Below are 12270 nucleotides of genomic sequence, written 5' to 3'. Positions count from 1 at the left end.
CTAAAAAACTATTATAGACTCTATCTACTTCTCAGTAAAGTACATAGACTTAATACGTTTTTTCACTAGCATTTTGCGTTATGCTAATGGGAATAATGTGACGTTAATCCCCCGTTCCAGGGACCGGAACGAGGGATAACGGCCCAGCAGCCCAAGTTATCAGCCCAAGCGAAGTGTGTCTGTGTGCACCCTGATGCTTCTGGGCTTCGGTGCGTTATGATTAAACAAATAACGAGGGCTCCGGACCATTATCCTCCATTGCAGACCCTGCAATGGGGAATAAAGGCCATTAGCACCCCTGGTTCCCAAAGCGGGATCCCGGGTGATAAAAAATAGATTTTCCTTCCTACAGCGGGATTCCTGCGGCGTCCCGCTGTAGGAAGAAAAATCCTTTTCCAAGATGGCCAAACAGAGCTCCTCTTCCCTTTCCATGGAAGCCTGCAGAAGGCGAAGTCAGAAACCTATGAACATATACCACAAGCACATTCTGTTTCCCTTTCAAACCTATCCTACTTTCGAATAACTTTACGACATAGCCATTCTCAGGTGGACAAGGCCACTTTAACACCATTTTACATCCCTCGTGGTCATGGCCAGTAGGCAAATTGTTCAGGTCATGACCTTATACCATCACTCGGACAACCTGGCCACTGCCCATGGCCACAGGCTATACCTCAGTCACCAAAGGTATATCACTATTTTTTGTACCTACATTATGACACTTGTCAAAAAATAATACACAGACACATTTGCAAAACCATGCTTTAAGGTCCTTGCCAATGCTCCTTACACGAGTTTGCTTGAAATCTGCCCATGTTTTATTTTTTCAAAAATGTCAAAATGTATGTACATAGAATAGTCATATAACTTAGCCCCCACTTGATAAAATCCATTCAGTCTTTACACAAACATTGAAGGTTGGCTCTATAATCTTTCTGAAAACGTTTGTCCACATTTGTCAAATGGCAACAAAGTTATAAACCAACAAAAAATGTTGATCCCCCATCTAATTTAGCCCCCTCTTGAGAAAATCCCACCAAACATTACAAAAACATGTATATCTAGTTTTAAAATTGTTTTCCAAACTTTTGTGCAGATTTGTCAAATGGCACCACATTTATAAGACTTTACAATATTTTGAGACCCCCCCTAAATTTGTTCCCTCTTGATAAAACAGCTCCACACTTTCCAAAACCATTCAGAATCAAATCTAGAATAATATTCCAAAATTTCATGCAGTATCATTGAGTGGCGCCAAAGTTATAAGGCATCCAAGAACTGCTTTTCAATAACCCTGTAATGCAGAAATAGGCATAGATGCCCCCGAACATCTGAAGTATTCGCGAACATCACAGGGAGTCCCCGAACATCTGGACTGTTTGCGGACTTTCAGGTGACAAACACCAGTTCTTTGTCTTCTTACGGCCATATCTCATCCCATTCTCATCACCCCTCACCTCCCCAGAGATTGTTTGATAAGATTGACAAGTGTAATCTTGCATTTTTTATATTTGTTTCTACTGCGGGGTCCGCAGACACCACCGGAATGACAGCAGATCCAACATGGCGGGCTTTTCCAAAAATCTGGCGCACTTCACACTTTTCACCATTTAATCAGTGGGTGTATCCAATGTCTGAGGACATCACGGCACCCGCTAGGCCAATCAGATGCCTATCCGTGAACCGAAAAGGGAAATGGTTCAGCGAAGCGGAGCCAGATATCACTAATTTTGATGGACCTACTTTTTGCTTGTTTTAAAAATAACTACTTGACGGATTTACAACAAATTTACAAAAGCACGCTTTTGGGACCAAGCCGCCGCTCCAGGTGCAAATTTTGTGAAAATCCGTCCAGAGGATTGGGCTGTAGGCGTGAGCAACATTTTTTTCAATTATGTCTATGGAAAAAAAAAATGTTGGGGCACCACTATAACTTTGACCCCCCCCCTCGACGAAGCCTCACCAAACTTACCATGAAAATTCAGAGTGGGCCATATACGTTTTATGCAAAGTTTGGTGAGGATTCGTCCAGGGGGAGCGAAGTTATAAGCCGCCCAAAAAGCGCTCTTCGTATGGGGTTAGCAACTTAACCATAACTACATGGACGCTACCGCAGATCGTGTAATATTGTAACATATATATAAGCTCTAATCAGCTTTTTTTTTCCTTTTCTTCGATATATATATCCAAAGGTTGAACGGCGGGAGAAACTCTGTTCTGGTGAGTGGCACTCCTGTATTGCTGAATGCCCAGATCCAAAGACCAGAAACACCAGGAGCAAAGAAGCAAGAAAATACCAAGGTTGATGAATCTCACAACCTTTATTTTCACAATGCAGATAGCAGTTTAAAATAACATTCTTCCAGTGTAAATACTGCCAGCAGGCAGACCGACGCGTTTCGCCACAAGCTAGTGGCTTGTTCACAGTGACTCCACCTCCCAAACAACAATTAACACCACAATAGGGAGCACTGAAAGGGTGGCTTATGCTGCAGCTATACATGAAAGCAGCCATAATGGATAGGAATGTCAACTCCATTATAAAATGTGTTGCATTGCAATCAAATAATTATGCCCTGCAATATTGCCGTGATAGGTAAATGTGTGGTGTTACGTTCACATAATACTTTTGCTAGTCCTATTTCGCCATAGCGGTAGATAACCCCCCATAATGTCTTATATAAGCTTCTTCATATGTAAGGGGCATATACACATTTCTACAATACGATGCAGACTTGCCTCGCATATGAGAGTGTCCAATGTCTCAATACGTCTGTATGTAACCATTGTAGCATCCAAAGATTGTTGGTTAACAATAATGCATGATAAATGGGTAATGGCCCACACTCCAGGTATTCATGCTTTGCACATTACATGATCAGATACGTAGTTAGCAGTTCTGTAATGGATCGACTAAAGTGCTTAGTGCAGTCATGATTGCTTTATATTTAAGATGACACTGTACTACTCTCCTTCTGGGAAATAATAGGAAAGGGGGAGGGAGGGTTTGACTACTGATCTGCTCCATCAATAAAGTGCATAGTGCATTGATATAAAAACATGTAAACATTATGACAATTTCATTTTTAGTCTGAAATAGGCGGATGGTGTGATGGAAATAGCTTTTCACTTGAAATATTTGAGAGTGCAAGTGCACCTGGCCATTTCTCATTCTGCCATCTATCCATGCAATATGCAAAGTGCATGGTGCTAGCATACATAACTATGTAAACATTTCAACAGTACAATGGTCGATCCATTAAAGTGCGTAGTGCATTAATAATGCCTTCTACAGAAATAAGTAAAGTGCATTGTGCATCACAGTATAAGCATGTAAACATTACTATGATTTAGCTCAGGAAAGAGACATCTGGTCTGTATACAATAAAGTGCTAGTGTATTCCAACTGGGGATAGGGGCAATGCTGCAGGATGGGAATTACAGTGCTGGCGAATGCTGAAGGAATTGCATATACTTAGAGCTTACATAACGTAAAAGAACAGGCAATACATTCTTATGACCACAGGTAGAGACGAAATCCTATGTTGACTGGGAAATCACATACCATAATGTATGTCTTCATTACCAAGAATTCCCTGACTGTTTGTGATCCTAGTAATAAGAAGAACATGCAAGCTGCAGAATATTTCAGTGCTATGATTAAAATATACAACCGCCAATGGGTGTAATCAACCAACCCTTCCCCACAAAAAGAATTGGGGATTGGGAAATCCAACGGTTAAGGCAAGAATAATCTACCAGGGAAACCCAAACCGGGCCAAGTATTTGACCAGATGATTGCATAGGGCATATTCAGAAATTAAAAGGAATAATGAGAAATGAGAAATGAAGAGTAGGGGGAAAGAACTGGAATATACACATTCCAAATGAGAATCTGATGAATAATACCACAAATACAGGATAGGAATATAAAACAGGGCGTCATATGCTAGAGGTTGTTCAGTACAGCCTAAAAAGAGATAATTGCATACTTTTAATTATTTAATTGTGTACATCTTGTAATTTACCAACAATGCGGAACTAGAATATCACATTGTCAGGGGACCATTTATCTTCATCATCATACCCCCAAGAATGTATACAGTTCTTCATCCACATTGTGACCGACAGGATTTTTACTTTCAAAATCTAAAATATATCTTGTTTCTTCCTGTCTAAGTAGACATTCACAGGGTAATTCATAGAATCCAGCGCACAAGTAGCGCACGCGGCTGGCGCACAGCGTGCGCCTGCGATAGTCTGCGCCAGGCACGTGCGCTAAAACTGATTTCCGCGCACAGCGTATTCATGGATTTCATGCTCCCAAACCAGCCGTGGCGCAGAGAATCGCAGCGAGCCTGCAGCAGCGCCAGTAACGCCCCCAAGAACGCCCTCGCGCAAGGAAAAGCCATCAAAATCGCCAAATCATCGCTAAGGGCTGCGCTAACCCTGGACCACTTCACAGGGCAGGCAAACAAGGAAAGCAAAGCGGGCAATCTTCAAATCAGGAGTACGCGGGAAGTTCTACACGCGACTAGGCAGGGAACGTGAATTACAGGGGTACGCGGGAATTATCACACGCGAACAGCCAGGGAACGCGTATTACAGGGGTACGCGTGAAGTAGAACACGCGATAGGCCAGGGAACGTGTATTACAGGGGTACACGTGAAGTAGAACACGCGATAGGCCAGGGAACGTGTATCACAGGGGTACACGGGAATTATCACACGCGAACAGCCAGGGTGCGTGTATTACAGGGGTAGCGGGAAGTTCAACACGCGATTGGCCAGGGTACGTGTATTACAGGGGTGCGTGGGAATTATCACACGCGAATAGGCTGGGTGGGCCCTCACAGGTGTACCCTGTACACCCTCCACGGCCCCTGCAGGCAGCCCACAAAACAGGGGACTACCCTGCACACCTGATCATGTCCCCCTGCACCCCCATCCACCAGGGGCACCCTCCACCAGGCCCCCACCCATGTCTCCCACCACCCCCACCCCCCAGCAGTGCAGGGGCACCTGCCAGCAGGCCCCCACCCATGTCTCCCACCACCCCCACCCCCCATCCACCAGGGGCACCCTCCACCAGGCCCCCACCCATGTCTCCCACCACCCCCACCCACCAGCACTGTGGGGCACGTGGCCAGCAGGCAGTCAGGCAGCAGCAGATGGCAGGTGGGAGCGTGCTCAGGGCTCTGGGGGACTGTAATTTGGCCTCCTGGCCAGGAGCGTGGTCTTTCGTGTTTGAACGCGTGGACAGCCTGATAGGGAGTGATTTTGCACGTGAAAACCCCACACTCAGCGAATCGCGCGAAAACCCATCACCAACATATGTGCGTCTATAGTTACCTGCACGTGCAGTGTCAAAGCGTGTGATTGGTGAAAATGGATCTACACGCAGGAGTGACAAAGCGTGTGATTGGTGAAAATGGATCTACACGCAGGAGTGACAAAGCGTGTGATTGGTGAAAAGTGAGCTACACGCAGGAGTGTCAAAGCGTGTGATTGGTGAAAAAGGATCCACACGCAGAAGTGACAAAGCGTGTGATTGGTGAACATGGGCCAAGCACGTACACGCCGTAAGTGACGCTGTACGTGTGGGCCTGTATATAAGGTAGTGTAGAACACCATTTCCTTGTACGTGCTTTTCGTGGAGAGCGAGTGGGTGAATTCTGTACTTCTTGTCGTTTCACATGCGATTTACTTCACGGCGTTTCCAGTTCGTACTCCCTGTTACCTCTGACAGCTTTTTCTCTTTTTCCTCTTGTACTGGTTTACCTGGGCATGTTCCCTCAAACAGTGTCCCCTTCTACTGTTGTCCTGTCTCCTCAGACAGCGTACACATCTTCTTTTGGCGGGGGTGTTGCCAACCAAACGCGCTCATTTTTCACGCTCTTTTACCTGGCAGACGGTGAGTCACGCACGTATCTAACTTCTGTGCTTGCCCCGTGTGTAGCCTACCCCTTCAGAGGTCATTCTAGGCTGCGTGTGACACGCATACGTTCATTGTGTTACTGGATGCCACAGCGTAGTGCAGGGTTTTCCATCAGCACACGTGGTCTAGGAGGGGTATTGTGCACGTTCCTTAACTTTTCTGGGGTGCCTGTGCGTTGCGTGACCCGTCATCTTTCCCCAGGGGTGTCATATAGCCCTGCCACTGCAATAGGGTACGAATACCATCTGGTACCCAACCCCTTTGACACCCAATTGCCCAGGACAATTGTGCACACCGACTCCCATACGCACAATAACATCAGTGCCATGGTTGGGAGGCGTGCAAGCCGTAAGGGTGGCAAAGGTGGCCGAGCCACACGTGGTGGCCGTGGAGGATCCACTAGGGGACGTGGTTGTGACTTGCAGGGTGCCCCTGTCCCCCCCAGTCTGGAGGACCAGTCAGGGACACCCATGCGCCCCCCCCCCCCCAGTTGAGGGTCATGTGGCTGATACCAACCCTGATCAGCCCTTGTCGGACCAGCCCATTGTGGCAGCAGACCTGTCCGAGGGTGATCCCATCGCTGACATCCAGGTCAGCAGGTCCACTGCACGTGCACCGGTGCACATTGGTGTCATCAGGGCACGCGCATCTATGCCAGATAGGTCATCTGCTGGCCCCCGTAGCCAGGGTGTGGCTCCATCCACCCCACCTCTCATACACCCTGCCAAGACTGTGTCGGTCCTAGTTCATGCACCTCAGATCAGGCCTGACCCCATCCCACTACCCCCAATGCCTGCACCTACTCCCATGCTGAGTGTGCAATCCCACACACCCAGTACTGAGTCCACCACGGCTCCTGCCCCTAGTGTCCACAGCGGCGTAGGACACTCTGGATCCCCACCCCCTTCCAAGCGCAAGAGGAAGAGTGCACGTCCGGCACAGGCTGATGCCCCAGGCACGGCTGCACAGTCCGGCCCATCAAGGAAGCCAAGCTTCACAGACGCCGAACTGAATGCACTTGTTCAGTATGTGTCAGATCATGATAGGGAAATGGTCATCGTTGCAGGGTCCAAGACCACACATGCCAGACGCCAGGCACACTGGCAGACCATTGCTGACAGAATAAGTGCCCTTGGAGTAGTGAGGCGCACAGCTAGTGATTGTCAGAAGCGCTGGAATGACCTTAAGCGCAGGGCAAAGGATAAGCTGGCCTCAAGTCATGCCGCAACCTTGGTGACTGGAGGTGGGTCCCCAGCACAGGAAATAGAACTCACACCACACGAGTCCGTAGCTGGATCCTACGTCACCGAGGGACAACTCCAAGGTGTGGGAGATCTCCCTGATTACGAGGCATCATCCGGTGAGTGCACATGCATGTGTGTATTATCCATGTGCATGGTGTGTGTGTGAAGCATTCATGTTGGGTGCCTGTCAAGGGGGTGTGTGGCAGAGTTGATAGTGGCACCCATGTGCCTCATCCAGTATGTTCAGTGCAACACCATCTGCCCACAGCACTATCCCAACTGGCAACAGTGCACATATGGCCCTACACCATGGAAGTTGCCCTTGAATTGTCATTTTGTCACTACATTGTTGCTCATACTCCCCTGTCTATTCATCTGATGTCTTACATACCATTCCTATACTTTCCCCCAGCCAATCAAGTTTCATCTTCACATGCCTGACATGCAATGATACCACATGCTAATGCGTCCTCTGTATATAAATGCCAACCAACATGCTGTCATACTGTGGATGTTGCCTTGACATCCACCTCCTACCTGTGTGCTTTGGTACCGTCTGGTTTCGAGCCCCATTCCCTCACACTCCATGCTGCTCTTCATGGTCTATCTTCCCTGACTTCTACAGTTCAGACCATCGTGCCCTACTCACGACACCTGCTTGCTAACAGTCAAATGAGGGCACCCTGCCCTCCAATGCGACCCACCCTATTGCTGACAAGTGCATCTGAGCCTACTCAAAGCCAACTCTCACTGACATCTGCTCATACATGCCTTTGCCTGTCCCATAGACCCTTCACATGGTCCCTGTCCTCTCTCCTTGCTCCTCTTCCACCATCAATGGTGGGACCCGTTGGGGTGTACTCCTGGCCTCCTTCCAATCCTCAGAGGCCACAATTGATGTGCATGGTAATGGGAGCATCTCAGTCCAAGGCCCTTAGGCCAACCTCATTCTCCTTGAGAAATGCTACCCACATCTCATCAACTTCCTTTCCTCTCCTGCTGTCCCCCCTCCTCTCTCCTCATCAATCCTGCACTGCCTCCCTGCACCCTCCCATGATCCTTCTCCGCCTCCCACTCCAACTCCTACACATGCTGCACCTCTGATCTCTAGCACTCCCTGTAAGTCCTCCAAGGCTGTCAACCTCCTCCACAATTACACTCCTTTCACTGCGGCTGCATCAGGCATTCCTCCGATATCTGTCACTTACATGAGGTTATGCACCTTGACATCCTTGGTCTCATGGAAACATGTCTGACGGCCAGCTCTGTCTGCATCCTTCACACACTCCTACCTGATGTTCAGGAGACCCTCTCCTTGGCCCGCCACTACTGTGCAGGGGGGGTGTGCCCTTGGCTTCCCTGAGGGTATTCCTGCCACTGTCACTCCTACTTAGACCTACTCCACTCTGGAATGGCTTGTGTGACGTCTCTCTCTACCACACCTTGACATTCACAAACTGTGCGTACTGTGTCTGGGAAAACTGGTCAAATGTACTACTTCCTTTCTGAGTGTCCTCACCTCTCCTCCTCACTCATGTCCCCAGACACAGAAATCCTCTTCCTTGGTGCTGTACGCATCCACCTGCATGCTTGTTGACCCCCCCACGTGACCTTTCTGTGACCTCAGCAACTCCCTCTCACCCTCTAGACTCCCGTCTGTCCCTACTCATTCTGCAGGGCACACTCTTGATGCTCTGATCTCATCTGACTTTCCCCTCTCCGTCCATCTCTGCACTCCTCTCTCCTGGAGTGATCACATTCTCCTCTCCTCCCAGCTCACCCTCACCACCCCACAGGCAAAGCCACCCTCACCACTGTCACACACCTTCTTGGTATTCCAACCCATGAAGTGTGTGTCAGTCGAGGCTCATGCTGCCAAAATCTCCCCCCCATCCAGCTCCCCCTTAGGCTCACTCCCATCCTGACAGGGCCCACTCCATGCTCCACTCTATGTCAGGTACACTGGATGTCTTTGCCACGGTCATGACCACCTGTCTGAAGCCCCATGCCAATGCAGAGTCCTGGCATGACTCGGATCTTGTGAACCCAGACCACAGGTGCCGGGTGGCAGAGAGGGAATGTCCTGCATCATGCTCATCCTCTGGCAAACTGGCCTGCCACATGCTCCAAAGGCAATAGCGCCTCACCCTTTTCACCAAGATGAGATCCCCAATCCAAGGGCACATATCTGCGGCATGTGACAACTCTGCAGGACACATAGAAATCTGCAAGGACCTTGCCGAGCCAGATGCAGTGTGTACCTCCCCTGTCCCCTCCGAGCCCACAGCACTGCATGATTGTCTCTGTACCCCTATAGGCCACCCCCCCCAGCACTTGTCTGCGCCTAACACCATCTGCCCTTGACGTTAAGTCCTACTTACCTTGTACAGCACTTCCAGCCGCCACTTCCCCTTGCACTTCATTGTGCCACCCACCCCTGCACTTGCGTGACATGAATGACACCAGCACCAGTAGGATTGTTGACTGGCATCCCCTACTGCCCCACCACCCCTCAGTGCTCCGCTGTACCTTCATACATTTCTGGACCGGTGCTTCACGAATGCTATATGATTCCTTTACAGGTGATGGGGAGGTGGAATCTCATTGTTTACTGCATTTTGTTGATGTAGACAAGGCACTGTGCATCGTGGCCAATTTGGACTAGCAGATCCATGTACAACATGTTAACTTATTGATGTGATGATGCAATGTCAGGACCAGAGTGGTTGAAATCCAAAAAAGTTGCCCTCCTCTCCCTCTTCACTTGGTGGCTATGTCACATGCCATGTGTGTGATGGCATGTGCCTTTGACATGGCAATCACCGGCCAATGTGTGATGGCAGTGCTAGGCAGCATGGTGAGCAGGCGTTGCTCTCCAATCTGTACATTGTATGCCCTGAGCCTCCCCTACAGACCCAGTGATGGTGAATGCATAGGAGGTCTCCCAGTCATGTGGGACATGTGTCGTAGAACTACTGCCTCTGTTGTTCATCAGCCCTTGTTGCATGCCATGGTGCTAATGCCTGTTTCCATTTTTCTCTTTCATGTCTTTGCAGGGGACGAAGCACTTGTTGATGCTGGGGATGTGGTGGTTGAGCCGTCCCAGGAGGGCAACCCGGGCCGACCTTCCACAAGTGAGGGACGTGGTGTGTTTGTGGGTGAAAACCCACAAGTGCTGCAGGTCGTGCTGTCGAGGGGTGTCTCTGGGGGTTCCTCCCCCGAGCAGTATTCAGGTGTAGACTCGGAGGATGACACCTATGTGCAGTCGCAGGTGAGTGTTCTTGGGAGAGAATCTCCTCTGTCCGACCCACCTGCAGCCGGGCTATTGCCCTCAATGGGGATGTCAGTGTCGGCAGCTCAGCCTCCGGTGGTTACGGATGCAGGGCCACACCACACAATCTCTGATCCTGTTCCTGGGGCTGCAGATCAGAGAGGGAATGCAGTCCTGCAGCCTGAGGCCTTGCCGGCACAGCAAGGCGCAGTCCGCCTTGCCCCAGGCAGGTGTGGTGCCCGTCAACGTGGTGGCCGTATGCCACCTGGCAATACCGCTTGGGAGCAATCCATCTACGGTATGGCCAACCAACAGGCAGCATCATCCGAGATGATTGCACAGGCCATGGATAGGGTGGCCACTTCCATTGTCCCCCCAGAAAGGCTGATGGAGCGACTGGAGCAGGCTACAGAGTCCATCTGCCAGGCACACAGGGAGGATATGTTGGCGTCCAACAAGGACAGGCGGGCGGCACTGGCGACTCTGCGGGAATCACTTTCCATGGAGTCCCAGCGCCACAGGGAAGGCCTGAGGGAAGAATTCCATCACCTCAGGTCGACCCTGTTAGAGCTTGAGGCTTCATCCCATAGAAGGACAGAGGAGCAGCTGGAGCGTCTGACACGGACGCTCTCGGCCGAGATGCAGGCAACTCGTGCGGAGGTCAGGTCATCCCGGAAGTTACTGCATGGGGACCTCCGCATGATTATAACCCAGAACCAGAACTACCAGACCCGCCTGCTTGCAGCCATGGAGGAGCAAACTCGTGCTTTGCGTGGGCTGCCTCCCATTGTCACACCATCTTCTGAGGCAGCTCCCCCACCTCCTGAGTCAGCTGCAGGGTCTGGCCAGAGCGATAGCGACTCATCTCCCACAACAGAGTAGCCGTGTGGGCCACGAGCCTATGGGGTGTTTTAGTTTCCCATGATCCACACAGGTGGATTGTGGCGTGCATCCTGTCCTCGGACCTCATAGGTGCCCCCCCCCCCCGCCGGCCCTTTCATGGCCATTTTTTCTCAATTTTCTTTTTTCTTTTCCAAGAGTGTTGCCTTGTGTGGGTACCTGGGCATACACTGTATTGTGGCTGGGCACATGCAGGCTTGTCCTGAGTTTGGTTTCGATGCTTGGGTAGCAGACATCCACACCCCTCCTGCTTCCGTTTCCATGGGCTTGCAAAGGGTGTGCCCAAGTGACAGCAAATTACACGGTGACATTGGACTCCCATGAGCTGTTGGCCAGTCCATAGTCAATACTGTGTAGACATTCATAGTGTACATTGTTGTTGCACCTAACTATGCATGATGGTTTGATATGTGCCTCTACTTACATATGTTGCTCATGTTTTGCAGGTATTTCACACAGTTCTTCACACGGGCATACTCTCTGGAGTCAGACTACATGTCGGTAGATGTGCACTGACACTTTTGCGTGGCGCCATCACTGTACATCTGGACGGTGAGGACATACCAGCAGAATCAGGTAATGAGACTACCATTGATTACATGCATTGTGTCTTGTTTGGGTGGGCTTCAGGGTGGGTTGGTGTGTAATTTGATTGAAATTACTCTTACACAGGTGTGTAGTAGTGGCTCCAGCGCGGTTAGCTGTTCAAGTGCGGCTATGTTCCATTTGGGGCACTGCTATTTGTGACACCGGTGTCATGTTGTGATGGCCAGTTTGTTTGCTCTCACATACCATGACATGGTGTCCTCAGTGGCGGGACTGTGAAGGGAATGGGTGACATGGCAATGTTGTCATGTAGTGAATCGCCTGTGGCAATGCATATTTGATTGATGGAGTTGTGTCTTTTCGTTGTGATG

Source organism: Ambystoma mexicanum, chromosome 3p (assembly GCF_040938575.1).
Source record: "Ambystoma mexicanum isolate Mex_15411 chromosome 3p, UKY_AmexF1_1, whole genome shotgun sequence".
In the NCBI taxonomy this organism is placed as follows: Eukaryota; Metazoa; Chordata; class Amphibia; order Caudata; family Ambystomatidae; genus Ambystoma; species Ambystoma mexicanum.
The sequence above is the reverse complement of the archived record's forward strand: the minus strand, read 5'-3'. Positions refer to the sequence as shown.